The following is a 15,959-nucleotide window of genomic DNA, read 5'->3' as shown; positions in this document are numbered from 1 at the left end:
GTTTCCTTCCCCAAGAAGGCCGAGACTTTTTCGAACATAGAAGTTGCCGTTCTTGCGACGGAGACGCTATAAAAGCCGCTGAATACATCTGAATTCCCAGACACAATGGACAGTGAGGGGATCAGCTGCGATTTTTCCAGAAGTCCCAGGGACTTCACGAGTTGCAGAGTCAACTGAAGGTCCTCCAGATACCTTCGCTTCGACGACACTCGAATCAACCAGTCGTCCACGTAGAGAGAGATCCTGACGTGCGACAGGTGCAACTGCATCGCAACGTTTTTCATGAAAAGTGTAAACACCCTCGGAGCAAAATGTGACGCCAACAGCATCTGGTGTTCCCAGGCGGTCACCCATCCAAGTACTGACCAGACCCAACGTTGCTTAACTTCGCTAATCGGACGAGAAGCGGTGCTTTCAACGTGGTATGGCCATTGTGCAGAGTCCAAAGCAGAGAGCCCTGAACTGGTACGTCTAGTTCCCCAAGACAACCTGAGATACTTCATCGAACGTGGATGAATTGGGGCGTGAAGATAAGTATCTTGGAGATCCAAAGATACCATCCAATCCCGGGATGAAGGGCTCCTAGTATTGACTGCGAGGTCTCCATCTTGAACTTTTCCTTCGGACCAAGTTGTTCGCCTGTTGACGTCAAGACGGGTCTCCAGCCTACTGAAAGTTTTGGGACTAGAAACAATCTGTAGTAAAATCCCGGGGAACTGCGAGTCCAAGACCTGTTCCACTGCTCTCCGCTCGAGCATCTGTTCGAGCAGGTCAAACAGAATTTTCTGTTTGACAGGATGGCAATTGGGAAACAAAAACAAAGGAGGAGGAGACAGGAAGGGAATCAAGTAACCTCTCTCTAACAGTAGGAGGGACCAAACGTCTGCCCCTCTCTCTTTCCAGGCTTGTGCAAAATGAAGCCTGGTTGGTAATGGAGTCTGGAGAAGAAAGGAGTCACTTGCTACCTCTCTTGGAAGTGACATTCCTTCGGGAAAAAACTCTCTCTCGTGGTGCGGGTCTCGTGTTGCTTCCCATGGAAGCCCCTTTGTTTGTAGGCAATTTATTTAGCTTTTTTTGCTTTTTGTTACATTGAGATCGGTGCATTCGTTATGGAGGAGATGCAGTTTGAATGTCGATAACTTTAGTTTTGAGATATACGATATTTTTTGCTTCTCTGTGTATTTATTTGCTTGCTGTTACACAGTTTGATGTTTTTATGACATATTTGAAAAACCAAAAAATATAACAATAGACTTGCAAAGTAATATAACTTCGCTAAATGAAGCTAGATGAAGCGAGTGTCAAAACACGGCTCAGGTTGGGCAGGGCGACGTCTTACTTAGTCAAGCTCTGAGCTGCTACTGACTGACTGCCACTGCATGCCCTGCGGCATTCCTGGCTTTTAGCTGATGCGTACTAGGTCCCACAGGGTTGCCATATAACGCATTAGATATTATTATTTCAAAGCTAAAAGGAAATTACTACCGATATACTGACATTATCATTACATTATACGAAAAATGTAATTTTGTCTATGATAGGGTTACTGTTTTTGTTTATAACTCCTAACTATGGCGAATTTTTTAAATAAAACTTTCTGAGAAGATAGTCAGGATATGTATGATGCCATATATAAAATATCTCAGAAAATTTTGATTTTTCAATTTTTTTCACAAACGCTCCCCTTAAGACAAAGACAACTGCGAAGGTGGAGAGAGAGGCGAAGGTTGAAAAGTCTCAGGAAACAGATCCTTAAGTAAGATAGCCAGAGTCTGATAATCAGAGGAAGAAGAAGACGAAAGATGTTTCTCTTCATCCAAAGGCTGTGACGAAAGAGGATGTTCTTCCCCAGCTGGCGGGTCTTGAGTGAGTGGTGAAAGAAGTTCCGATTCGCCCGATACGTGTCAGCGGGAACTCCAATCTTCGATCGAAGAAGTCGTGGCTAAATTAAGAAGGACATCAGATGTTGAAGCGGGTAGTTGTGCGTCATGATGTACAACAGGAGCGGCGTCAACACAAGACTTGAAGCTATCGGTGAGGCGGCGCGGGCGTCATGGCGTGGCGCGTGCGAGGCTCCGTGGCAAATGCGACGAAGAGTTTCACAGCGTGGCGCGTGCGAAGCGTCATGGCTAGGCGCGCGCCAAGCGTCAAGGTGAGGCACGCGTGAAGCGTGAGAAGCGCACTAAGAGCAAGACACGCGCTCCTGGCGTGTGTCAAGAGAAAAGTCCAACACCTCAAATCGGGGAAGACGATGGAAGCCACTAAACACTCTCTCTAGACGACAGACGAGAAGCCCCAAAACATCTAGCAGACAAGGAAGACGAAGCAGGAGACGAAGGTGAAAGTCTGTACCTCTTAACAGGCAGTTTCGAATCTTGAAAGGTTCATGAGAGCATCCAGCTGTTGTTGCAAACCCAACAAAATCTGGCGCGTTGGAGAAGCAACTCTCTCGGGAGAAGGGCTGAACCTGAGAGAAGGAAAGGGGCGAGAGACGTATACTTCCTTCTCACAGGGGAAGAAGCTCTAGCCCTTGCCTTAGCGCGACAGGGGGGTCGAGTAGCGTCACCATCCGAAAAACACTTTATTCTCTTCTGCGGAGGATTATCCACGCAACTTTCGGGAAGAGCACAAACATCTAGAGGAAGAGGGCGTGAAGCGTCCTCTCCTCTAAGCTTCTCTTAAGAGGGCGAGAGTCCAACCGAGAGCTCCAACCCGAGGCGGGGAGGGCGTGTCGGAGGACGAGAAGCAATCCTTCAGGATGCGTGCCTGTGCACGATCCCTGGCAGCCTGGGTAGCGTCATCAGGACCTGCCAAAGGGACGCCAGATCGGTGGGAAGCCCCGTAACCCTCATGCGACTTTCGACATGCCCCTCCCTGGTCCTGGGAGTTCGACAGAGGTCCAGGCCTAGAGGCATTATAGGGCCGATCTGACGCCCCCTCCACAACACTAGGGCAACTAGCACTAACACTTTGCGTTTGAATTGCATTCACTTTAGTTTCAAGAGCACGCATTGACTCCAACACGAGAGCCAGGGTATTACCTTCTGCAGCAACAAACTACAGGGTTAGTACTAAAATTTACTACAGGGTTACTAGTAGGAGAAAACCCTGACTGTCCATCTAAGGATGCACTCTAGGAGGAAGATCTCCTCAACCTATCACGCTCCAATTTAAGCATATATAGATAATCCCACACATGCATTATACCGATTATCATAGAGCATTGAACACCCTTACATATCATACATAAAGTGTGAGGAACTATCGAAGTCTTCGATAGCCTCACCTTACATTCACCCAAGCTACAGACTCGATAGCTAGAGGTAAGACATCTTAATTATAAGAAAAGTCAAAAGCAAAATAAAAACGGTCCACAAAGAGCGTATGCCAAGTCACAGATCCAGTCGAATACCAAAAACAACCAAAATACTTAAGTGACAACAAATTTCGAAATCCAAATGGCGGAGGAACTGACAACAGGTGTTGACAGTCCGGCGACAGAGAAAATCTGAATAGAAAATGGGAATGGTTCCTGATACCCGCCTCCCAGCGGCGGGAATGGGTACTAACCACCTGCCCGGCCACTGCGTGTGCCGCGAATTTTGAAATTCTGTCGGACTTCGGAGAATACAGCTACAGTATATATATATCTGACAGGTAAGTCTCATGAACAAATAGTTTTATATATACTTACCAAGTAATTACATAGTTATAGTTTCTAACTAGTATGACAGCTTAAATTCAAAATTCTCGGTAATGCTTCGATTGCTTAGTGCAGGTGACCAGTACCACCCACTAATGGCAATATAAAAATGTCATTTTTATATATGCAACTTACCAAGTAATTACACAGCTGAATCCCATACTGACAGGAAGTGGGACAGATGGACATATTTTATTCCAAAACATTAAGTCAAAACTGACTCTGGTTGGTGCTCAATTTAACCTGTAGTGCCACAGCAGTAAAGCCGAGGGTCACCTCTAATTCAGTGGGAGCTTTTCAGCCAAGGAGTGCTCCAAGGGCTGCCAAAGCACTACAAAATAAAAAACAAGTGCCCTTGCCCTGGGCGCAGTACCGCAATAAAAACAACCAGATAACACTGTCACCTAAACTGAAATGAAAACCCTAACCAATCCACTGAGAGTGGTAGGTGCTCCAGGTGCCTTGTACACCCTCAGCTCCTTAAAACTCAGCACCTTACTACAAGGTGAATAGATAATAGGAAAAAATCCCATGCTTCCTTCTGCAATACAATGCCAGTTACTAATAAACGCAAGTACTGGCAAATTTTAACACTGCTTCATTTCCTGAAAACAGTGATAAGCAAAGATTACACTTCCAGAAGGACGATTGTAGAATGGACAAAATGGACAAGTAGTGCCTGAAAGCCAAAGAGGTAGAAGCTGTTTTGATGTCTTTAGCTTTCACTTATGAGGAAAATACTCTCCTAAATCTGAGAGTGTCTCAGAAAATACAGTCCATTAGGATAAAGGACAAGACGACCTAATCAGGGGGCGAGACGAGTTCTTGTCATAAACCCTAGGGGTATGGATGGTCTTGAACTTCCAGTCCGTTTCAGGTAATACCTGAACATTCCAGCTGGACAGAGAGAGCTCTCTATTCTTCCTCAGAGCTAGTGAGCGCTTCTGGGTGCTCAGAGTATAAGCTGGCATCAGGCTGTGGTTGGAGCCAGGGGATCTGGATGTTCAGAGCAAAAAAACTGGCACCATGCTGTGGTTGGCATCCGGAGAGCTGGGTGCCAGATGAGTTATGAGCTCGGGTGCTGTCTGGCACTCCTGGAAGTCACAGATGTCCATATAATTCTTAAGGGAGAAAGAAACAGATCCAGGACTTCGATGGGTCCTCGTCCTTGGCTAAAATCCAAGGGCAAATGAGCAAGCCATCTCCTACTTCCTTGCTTGGGTATGCCACGGACTCTATACCCCTAAATGGTGGAATACAAGATTTCAGGTTTCCTCGGCAGGAAAAGGGGTAATTCGCAAAGGAGTCACGGACATCTCAAAAGAAGAGATATAGTTCTTGGGACGCCATCCTAAGAAAATTGCCCCTTAAGTCCGGCAGACGAAGAGAAGATTGACCTCTATGTCTTGCAATAGCTGCTGCAGAATGTCTAGAAAAGACTCTTCAATTGACAAGCCTCTGGACAGTCTGGAGCCTGCCGGGCAAGAGCAGACCACTTTGGTAGATCTCTTGAGGCGAGTTTTTAGCATGGTGTCTGTTGCACATGCTATAGGGATGGTATGGGCGATAAAAAGAGGAAGACAAAGACTCCTTGAAGGGGTCAACAGGTTCAAACAGGGCCTGCCCATTAGATTCCACAGATCCCGGAAACCAGGGGATCAAAGGTCCACGATGAGGACAAATGTGCTTCTGATATATCACTATGTCTGCTAGGACTTTAGTTCCCTGAATGAACTAAGTGACTAGAAGACTTTATGATCTGTCCACAGAAAAAGGATTCTTACTACTGTATTTGGAGGCGGGGAGACAAGGGACAGCTCCTGCTTACAAAAATACATTAGGCCTGTGGTCTTGTCTGCATGACTACCAGAGTCCAGGAGCATACTAAGGTCAAAAAACATAGAGCTTCATGTGAAAAACTTCTACCTCTACGGGAAAGAAGTGAAGGATCTGTCCATCCGGGGACCATGTCCCGGAAAATCCCCAGTTCCTCAAGAGGGCTCCGCAACCTCAATCTGAGATGTTGAAAACTAGGTTTAGGCTCAAGGATGAAGGAACTTCCTTTCCAAAAGTAAATGTTCTGACAGCTACCACCACAGTCGCGACTTGATTTGGGGCTGTGAGAAAAAACAAAGGTGCCTGGCTGAGTTTCCCTGCCCCAGGTGGACTTGAGATCAAAAACCTTCAAGTACATCCATCGAAGGGGATCGGAAAAGTCAGTCATACAGGTGAGGACTCCATAGAAGACTTGTGCTGTAAAGAGGTTGAAGCACAGATCCTCGAACTGGGAAGACCCTGTCCCATAAGAAGGGCCTAAGACACTCCCAGAGTCTGGCAGGGACAAGGAAGGGTGCTTCCTGAATCTCTAAGTTTTTCATTCAATACTCATGAAGATTGAAGAAAGGGGCTGTCTGGTTCGTCTCTATTTGAACTTTGTCTTCTAGTTGAAGGAAAAAAGGTGCTGTGGGACATACCTTTCGCTGATGACCATGTCAACTCACAGACAAATGAGCGAACTTGTAGATCCATGTGCAGAATCGCAGACAACCTTGCGGACTAGCTGCCGACTCTGTGGATTCTAAGACAGCCGTGAGGCCATATCAATATCCATGCAGAATCGACATTACTGATCTCGATAATGCCTTCCATGGGCTTCGACGACACCTTTTTACAGAACAAGAGCATGTATGTGGTGGAAAATAATATCTGGAACAGTTATGAAAGGGTTGAAGAATTCAATAACTGCAAAGGCCTGGGTACCGTGAGCAGAGGTTAGGCATTCGGCGGCATCCGAGCACTAGAAAGATATTGTCGAGCACCCTAGAACAGGCGCCGAGTGCTTAGTAGACAGCACCATGTACTAGGAAGTTGGTGCCAGGAGCTCAGGAATGGACCCAGGTGTTTGGGAATTGGCGCCACACAGGAAAACAGATCTGAGAAGATGCAATGCGTTTCCTCTTCTGTTTGGAGCCCAATTATGGTCGTTCAATAAAGAGCAAAACTGCAATAAGGAAGTAGCGCTTTCAGTCTTCATCAAAAACCTCGGAATTAGATGAAAACTAGAGGATGAGTTTCAAAGGAAAAAAAAATCATATAAAAACTGTCCAACCAGGCTAACATCTCGGTGGGCACCAAAGTCCAGAGTAGGCTCAACCCTTAAGGTCCCAAGCAAGGAGGGGAAAAGGGCCTAGAATTTGGACCGTCTGAAAGAGACAGTGATTTCTATGGCAGATAGAAAAGCCCAAAATTCCGAGAGATGAGGCTAAAAATCCAAAAGAGGACTCTACCCAGTGTTCCTGATCTCAAGAAAATTAGGGCTTCCAAAAATCTTGACAAGAAGGTCTAGATCCATCTAGTCACTAGAAGGAGGAAAGACAAAAGACACTTGCCTTGCTCCTTTAAACAAAGCCCAGTTTCAATCTTGAAAGACTTCTAGGAAAGAACCAAAAGAAGAAGCTTCCACCAACAAGCTTAAAAATTCAGACACAGATGTGTGACACACAAGGCAGAACAACAGCATGTTCTTAAAAAGTCGGGTGCTGATCCATAGAGGAACTGGTGCTAGGCCCTAGCAGTTAGGGCCAAGCAGACAGGTGGACGATGGGACGCTGGGCGCTCAGACGCTAGGTGCTCGGCAGGCACTACTGGGCACTCGGACACTGGGCGCTTGATCTCTGTCCGCTTGGACTTCGTCTGCTTGGACTCTGTCTGCTCTGACACTGCTGGGAGCTCAGACTGGAAGAGCGTTTGGTGCCAATTACTGGAGCTCCACAACTGGAAGATATGCCTCTTCAAAGGCCAAGATACGCCTGAAAAGCGCCATCAACACCACTTGTCTGCACAGGGATCTGTATCTGTCCACACTGGAATTCTGGAAAAAAAAAAAACACCGTTGTGCCTCTTGTCCACACTGGGATCCAAATCACTAGAGGACAAAGAAGGCACATCCCTATGGATGCCTTTCCTATGTCTATCCGTCAAGACCTGAAAAAGTTAAGTATACCTTAGTTTAACCAAACCACTGAGCTGATTAACAGCTCTCCTAGGGCTGGCCCGAAGGATTACATCTATTTTATGTGGCTAAGAACCAATTGGTTACCTAGCAATGGGACCTACAACTTATTGTGGAATCCGAACCACATTATAACGAGAAATTAATTTCTATCACCAGAAGTAAATTTCTCTAATTCTTCATTGGCCAGTCGGAGAATTGAACGCGGGCCCAGCAGAGTGCTAGCCGAGAACAATACCAACCGTCCAATGAGGAACTCGTCGAGACTTGAGGACAGCAAGCTCGACTGAGGAGTAACTAACCAGGGGCAAACCCCTAGACTCTCACTGACCAAAGGTATGCCTCCTCCCAGGTTTAGGGGTCTGACAGGGACCAGCTTTAGGAGATCCAATAGGGCCGAATAGCCATATCCTCCACTACATGTCCAGTAAGACGCCTTTCCGGTGGCTGTCTGTCGATACCTGGGATTGGCAACAGGTTCAACTGAGGGGGTAACTACCTGTATGTAACCTGTGGCCTCCCTTGGACTTCCAGTATGCCTTCTACCAGGTTTAGGGGAGTTTGACAGGGACTTTCTGTCTAGGAGCATTGGGGGATGAGTAGACACCTCCTCCACTGCAAAACACTTCACTATCACAAGGTTAACCTCTGTTAAACCAGACACAAGAATGGCAATGGCATAGGAAGGAAGAGAGGGAGCCAGGCACAGGAGCAAGTAGAAAAAATTAGAGGGCTGGTAGCCTGAGAGAAAAAATTGGATGCAGGGAGAGTGGGCACCAGATGATCAGGAGCTGGTGCCGGGTGCTGGGTGCTCCCAGGATGTCAATGGCGCCAGGCAACTGGGTGTCAAGCGAACTAGTATCTCATATGGAGCCACGTCAGTTCTTCCAAAAGCAAACAGCAACCAAAACAAGCACAATTTCTCTCCTTACTTTACTACGTTCTGCCCTTACACTTTTTCAGTTCTCTGCAAAGGAAAGTGTAATAAGATGTTTAATTAACTCTTAACAAACAAACATTATGTGAGACTTGTAGATATTTCATTATTGAAAATATCCATCCTGTTGCGAACGCAACATTTACATTTTATTACACTACTCAGCAAAGATGGTAGTGAATGCAATGTTTACATTTTATTATGCTACTCAGTAAAGGCGGCAGCGAATGAAAAAGCTTATTATTACACTACTTGGCAACTACTCATTGATAAATCAACCATTCTTCAGCTGATACATAAACTAACTTTTGCTCTTCATCCTAGTCTGCCTAAGTTACCTCTAATCAGGCAAAAAGTCTATCTCCCAACTATGCTGGGCTAAGTGGACAATGACTGCTTCTATATCATTAGTAGCAGATTTCTACTTACTAAGTAGAAATCAAGGAAGTAATTATTAATCAGTTTGCAAAAAATCATAAACTTGAATCAAATCTTAATAACAAAATTGATCCTGAAAATATAGGCTTGATGGTTACTTGAAGTCAGCAAAAATACATCACCAAAATCCAGTTAGGTAACCAGCAAATGATAATGATAAAAAAAAGCGGCCGCAAATATTCGATGTTTACATTAACGACAAAAAAAGAATGAGGTTATCTGCTAAGTCATTCCTAGTCTTACCGTTAGTGGACGGTACTGATCACCTGCACTAAACAACCAAAGCGTTACCGCTAATTTTGAATTTAAGCTGTCGTACTTGTTAGAAACTATAGCTATGTAATTACTCTGTAAGTTACTTAAATAGAATTACTATTTTTATTCACTGTTGTTATTCCTAATGAGCCCTTATATTTTAAGAAATCAATAAAATTACTGTATCTATTTATTGGCAAATAAACATAAGAGCAAAGGAAGACATGCTTGAGTGTAACCTCAAAAAAGAGCACCAAAACCATGCTAATGGAAGGTACAGAGGCTGTGGTAGGCTAAATTTTGGTTTGTATGATGAAAGATGGTTTGTGTGTATCGACTGTTTCGTTTTTGTTGTGATGTTTTTTATTATGTTTATAATGAGTTTTTGTTATGAATGTCTGATTGTATGTTTTCATTTTTTTTTTTTTTTTGCAGTTTGCTTGAGTGTGATAGGGTAGAGTAATTGGCTTCCCTTCACCTGAACCAGAAGAGGCTTTACCTGGGATAGGGAATGGACATTGGCAACTACCAAAGGAGTCAAACAGTTGGTGAGACTGAGCCATCTTCAAGTTCTACAGAGTGAAAGTTATTATGTCGTTATTTAAGAAAGTGACTGTCCTAAATGGGATCAGGGATTATAGAAAGCACTTAAATATCTGTAGGCTGATTTTATTATGAATGAGATCTCAGATTCTCGTTTAAAAGGAAAGAAGGGCTTTTGTGTAGAAGAAACTGCATGAAGAAATTCCAAAGTAATTTCTGCCCTCAGCTTGAACAGCATAGCTGAAATAAACTCTGTAGTGATCCCCAAAATTGTGTGTTGACTTTTGTGGTTATCTTGGATAATTCTGAGATGAAGTGCTGAGAAAATAAGGCACTTGAATCTGATATATGCCAGAGTTGGATTATTTGTTGATAATATTTTGACTATTGATTGTATTAAATAAGGCTAAGTTAAATATAGGAGGGTTGTTTTGGTAAACTTCAGTGGTAAGTAGGAAATAAGTTAGATTAAGTATTGAGAGATGATAATTGCTAAACTGTGGCAAATGTAAATAAAATTAGGATAAGATTCTGTTTGAAGGTCTTCAAGCCACTGTAATATTAAGGTAATAATAGATTAGGTTAAGGAAAGTCAGAGTTTCATTTAGTAACCATCAGATTTGTTTCCATCATCCTGCACCAATTGTGCCACATAAAAAAGCCCCTACAAGGTCATAGCAGAGACCAAATTTTGAAGACCAAGGAGTGTTTATAATATAAATTTTCATAGTAATATTTATTATTTGGATACTTAACTATTGTTAAAGATAGCTTACATCTCCGCGCCTACAAGCGAGTCGACATTCAAACAAAAGATCAAATGGCTCCCTCAATGACTGTCTAGTCCTCATATTCTCCACCAATGTGTTTTGAATGTTTTAGCTCTGGTCAGAATTCTCCTTAACAGCCCACTAAGTTGTGGGGAGGCTGGGTGGAACCTTCTTTAAGTATCCAATTAATAAATTTTATTATGAAAATTTGTATAATTTGGGATGAATCTTACCTGCTGTTAAAAATACCTGATTCTCACACTGAGAAGAGGATGGTAGGTAGTGCAGCTAAACTTAAATCCGCTTAGTCAATCGAACTAAAGGTTTCCTGCATGAAACCCAAAACACTCTTACCTGATCTGGAATCCCTTCTGAATCTTACTGCTGCCAGAAGTAGGATTCACTTCAGGGAGCAAGGCTCTCCAGTGAAGAGCAGCCTTGTGGAGAAAACCACTTCAATGCAGCCAGACTGAAACAGAAGCGGCGTGAGGGAACCCCTGTGCCTGAGTCCAAAACCCTATAAAATGACAGTCACTAAAAATAAATACCTTTAAGGCATAAAGGTACTCTCCTATACAATTTATGTACCTTCATACCCCCCAAAATATTAAAAGACTGCTATTTCTTCGGTTCGGGAAAAGACTACCCACTACTAGTAGTGGACTAAGGGCTTTACTGTTTACAATAAAGGCTCTGTATACTTAAGGTAGTGAGTGGCCCAAACCAAACTGCACTTCTACTGTGCTGCATTAATCCTATCCTCAAACAACAAATTATCATAAAACTAAATGAAGTTGCAACAGCTCTCACATTATGAATGTTTACCTTCAATAAAGGTAAAAGGTATGTAACTAGTTCCCATGCACTAGCCTAATCAAATACGTCACAGAGAACCTTGTGTTCTTTAACAAAGACGTTCTAGGTTTCTAAAACCTTAAAACAAAAGGTTAACTGTGCCTCTTCCAGGCTTAACCTTTGACAAAGACATTCTAAATTTCCTAGAACCACAAAACAAAAGGTTAATTTACCTCCAGCAGGCTTAATCTTTGACAGGCATTCTATGTTTTCTAAAACCACAAAACGAAAGGTCAACTTTTCCTCTTCCAGGTTTAACCTTTGACAAAGACATCTAGGTTCTCCTTAAGATGTTCTAGGTTTCTAAAATCACAAAACAAAAGGTTAACTGTCTCTTCCAGGATTAATCTATCTAAGTAAGTTTTGACTGGCCCACCAGAACAGAGAAGTGTTTCCTCTTCTTCCCAACCAGAGAGGTTAAATTGGAATTCTTACAGTTCTCTGAAAAACTTAGCCTTAACATCCTTCTTAGCTCTAAGACAAAAAGATAAAATAGCATTCCCTCTACAACAGCCTTAAGGAGAGTGCTTGCAATAAATATGACAAATTTTTTAAGTAATCTGTATTTTTCCTAACTACATATACAAAACTGAGGTCTTTATATAAGAAATATCTTCAGTGCAGCTGGAACTGGCCGTTTAACTTTTAAACAAGGTGGTATGATCATTAACTACCATATGACTACGTGGGGAGTCTCACCCGCCCGGTCCATATATCGTTACTTTACCTTCAGCCCAGGTATAAGCTTGGTGTCAGCTTGAGGGGTGGCATGAGGTGAGCACTGAACTATAAAAACCTCAGGTTTGTATAGTCATGAAAAATACAAATAACTTTAAAAATTTGTCATTTGTTCCTACACAATATACAAAACTTTCAGTCTTTATATAGGAAGACTTACTTCTTGGTAGGAGGAAGCTGAGTAAGTCCCTGAACTGACTGGTGGTTCGCCACACCTAGGTCTTCTTCCTGGTCGAGAGATCAAGGAAGAGGACAGTACCTCTGACATATTGAGCAAAGTATAAGAGCTGTGTGTTCAATTGACACACTTCTGGCGACTTTCTTGAATAGATGGGTAACAAGCATCATTCGAGAAAAGGCTAGGTTGAATCTTTGTGCTGGAGATAATGATAAGGCCATGTATGAGCAATGGGTTCACACTGTCCGTCCCTCTCTCCCCTTGCTAAAGAGGGGAGGGTTGCTTCTCTACATCTAAACAGACTATAGAATAGACACTCAGTTACATAAAACTCACCTGCATCAACGCCCATTCCAGCTTCGTGACAGCTTGATAACATACCCTCTGCCTGCAGGGCAGGGTAAGGTTGAAGGAAAGAGGGAGGGGAGGAGGACCAGTCACTCACAAACACATTCTCTCTTCTGCAACTGTACACCTTAGGCGAGATGCTACCTATCCTCTTAGAGGAGCCAGGTAAGCTACATAGCTCGTAGAGCAGCCACCACAGGACCCAACAAAAACGTGTCCAGGGAATTGTGGGCAATATCCTGAAGGTAGAAGGAGGCAAAAGTGGTCTGGCATGACCACACCCCCGCCTTCAGAACCTGATGAACAGATAGATTCTTCCTGAGTGCGAGGGACAGACCAGTGCCCCTGACCTCGTGAGCACTCGTCCAGAATGTACTGGAGTCGTCTTCTCCTGAAAGTAGAGTACGCCCGTTTGATTGTCTCACAAAGCCAGAAAGAGATAGTATTCCTGGACACCTCTCTCTTAGCTGAGCCAGTTTTAACGAAGAGTCGTCGACACTCAGGCTGGAGATGGCAAGTCCTCTTCAGATAGCACCGCAGCACTAACAGGACACAGTATCATCTCATCTGGATCATTCCCTACAAAGTCCTCTAGGGAGAGGATTGTAAAGGACTCAAATCTGGCGTCAGGGACCAACGGATTCTGTCTTCGCTATGAAATCCGGTATGAAATCGAACATAACCGATCCCCATCCCCTCAAGTGTTTCACATAGAAGTAAAGTCCATGCATTTCGCCTACTCTCTTCGCTGATGCCAGGGCAAGCAGGAAAACAGTCTTGAGGGTCAGATCCCTGTCTGACAACTCTCATTGCTGGGGCTTCTTCCTTGACACAATTGGTTCTGGATGATGGGAACAGATTTAGACGTTAAATAAAAAAATGACATTTTTATGATAAAATACTGTAAAGTTTTATATATACTTACCAAGTAATTACATAGCTATTGGTTCCCTAACCTAAGGTAGCTTAGAAATTCAAAGTTTGCGCGGTGGCGCTGTTATCGTTAGTGTGTAGGTGACAACGTCCCACCACCATCCGGGACTTGAGGAAACAAACCAGCAGACAGCTCAATTCGTTTTTTGCTCTTATGTTCATGCAAGGGGAAGAGGGCGGGCTCCAATCATGTAATTACTTGGTAAGTATATATAAAACTTTATTTTATCATAAAAATGTCATTTTTATATAAGTAACTTGCCAAGTAATTACATAGCTGATTCCACATTGTAAGGTGGGAAAGAGCATGGAAATATTCTACTCCAAAACATTAAGTAAGTGATGAGTCTGAACTAGAAAGGTCGCTAACATTGAATAAATGTTTGTCGTTTCCTTACCTGTTGAGAGAGCTGCTGCAGGAAGGTACTGCCTCTGGTCAGCGCTTCTCTCAACTTGTAGTGGACGTGGCAGTATAGCCAAGGGTTGCCACTACATTAATGGGAAACTTTGCAGCGAGGAAGTACACAGTATGCTGACAAAGTTTTTAAAAGATGCCCTTGCCCTGGGTGAAGACCAGAATACAAAATGAAAACTCTGTCACCTACACCACAAAATAAAACCAAAAAGCACAACCATTATCAAAGATAAAGTATGAACTGGTGGGTACTCCAGGTACAATGTACCCCCAGGCTTCCCAACGACTCAAAACCTTAAGTCAAGGCGAGTGGATAGCGAAGGAACAGATAGATTCCTCATGCTTCCTCTCCCAGCACCATGCCAACCATGGGTAAAGGTCCTAAAGTGCTACAGTTTTCAAATACAGTTTCTATGTCCTAGAGGTGGTGTGAGGCGAATATGGACTTGCATCTCCAGAACGTCTATTCTCTTGTCTGTTGCTTGTAACTCACTAATAAGTTTGGCAGTAGCGAGAGCCGTTAAAAAGAGTCTTCTTCGTGAGATTCCTGAGGGAAACAGAATGAAGAGGTTCGAATTGAGGACCTGAGAGCCACTTCAGTACAACGCCTAAGTCCCAAGAGACACTGGAAGAACCATCTTTCTTGGACGTATTGAAGGATTTGATCAGGTCGGTGATATCTTGATTGGAAGACAGGTCCATTCCTCTGTGTTTAAAAACTGAGCTGAGCATCGACCTATACCCTTTGATGGTAGACGTCGATAGCTTCCTGATGGACTTTAGGAATATCAAAAAGTTGGCTATTTGGCTTATAGATGTCTCAGAAGAAGAGACGTTATGGCGGCTACCCACCTTCTGAAGACTGTCCATTTTGATTGGTAGAGCTTTGTAGAAGAAGCTCGTCTGCATTTCGCAATTGCCTCTGCAGCTTGTCTCGAAAACCCTTTGCTCTGACAAGGCGCTTGACAGTCTGAAGCCTGTCTGGGCCAGAGCGGATAATCCTTGGTGGAATCTGAGAAAGTGGGGTTGTCTGAGCAGAGACCGTTTTTGTGGAAGAAGTCTTTGGTAGTCTATCAGGAGGTGAATCAAGTCTGGAAACCATTCCTTGTTCGGCCAAAATGGGGCTACATGGGTCATGGAGGTGTTTTGATGCGTTGACAGCTTGTTGATTACTTCCCTGATCATTCCGAAAGGAGGGAAGGTGTACACATCTAAATTTGTCCAATCCATGCTTGAGGATCCGGGACCGGAGGGCAAAAGAGGGGCAGACGTGGTTTCTTGACATCGCGAAAAGATCCACTGTGGGTTTGCCACACAGTTTCCAAAGGTTGTCAAAGACTACTGGATTTAAGGTCCATTTGGTTGGAAGGACCTGTTTGAGGCAGCTTAATTCGTCCGCAATCACGTTCATCCTCCCTTGAATGAACCGGGTGACAAGAGAGACTTGGTTCTCTTCCACCCACAGAAGGAGAGCAAGGAACGAGTGGGCCCCTGTTTGCGAACGTATGCAAGAGCTGTGGTGTTGTCCACGTGTACTACAATCTTCTTACCGCGGACCAGATCCGAGAAGTATTGAAGGCCCAGGTAAATTGCTCTCAGTGTCTTTATGTTGATGTGAGCATTCTGTTGTTCTGTAGTCCATGTTCCGGAGATTTCCCGACCTTCCAGAAGCACGCCCCAACCTAGGTCGGAGGCATCTAAATAAAACTGAAGGTCTGGGTGCACTGGGAGAAGAGACTTCCCTTCCCAAAGTCTTTCTCCGCATGTCCACCACTGGAGATCCTCTTTGATTTCAGACGTAATCGGGAAGATGAAAGAGTCTGGTTGGGTTTTT

The 15,959-nt window shown here is 43.9% G+C and overlaps 1 protein-coding gene and 1 non-coding gene across 11 annotated transcripts in view; both read right to left on the bottom strand.

The window, feature by feature from the left end:
• Osbp (oxysterol binding protein) overlaps window positions 1–15,959 on the bottom strand; it is a 420,928-nt gene that overhangs the window by 368,904 nt on the left and 36,065 nt on the right. The window lies entirely within an intron of this gene.
• Window positions 318–436, bottom strand: LOC136835097 (5S ribosomal RNA). Its single transcript, XR_010851979.1, has one exon. It is a non-coding gene; the product is annotated as a 5S ribosomal RNA (ribosomal RNA).

Source organism: Macrobrachium rosenbergii, chromosome 54, assembly GCF_040412425.1.
Source record: "Macrobrachium rosenbergii isolate ZJJX-2024 chromosome 54, ASM4041242v1, whole genome shotgun sequence".
In the NCBI taxonomy this organism is placed as follows: Eukaryota; Metazoa; Arthropoda; class Malacostraca; order Decapoda; family Palaemonidae; genus Macrobrachium; species Macrobrachium rosenbergii.
The sequence above is the reverse complement of the archived record's forward strand: the minus strand, read 5'-3'. Positions and strand labels throughout refer to the sequence as shown.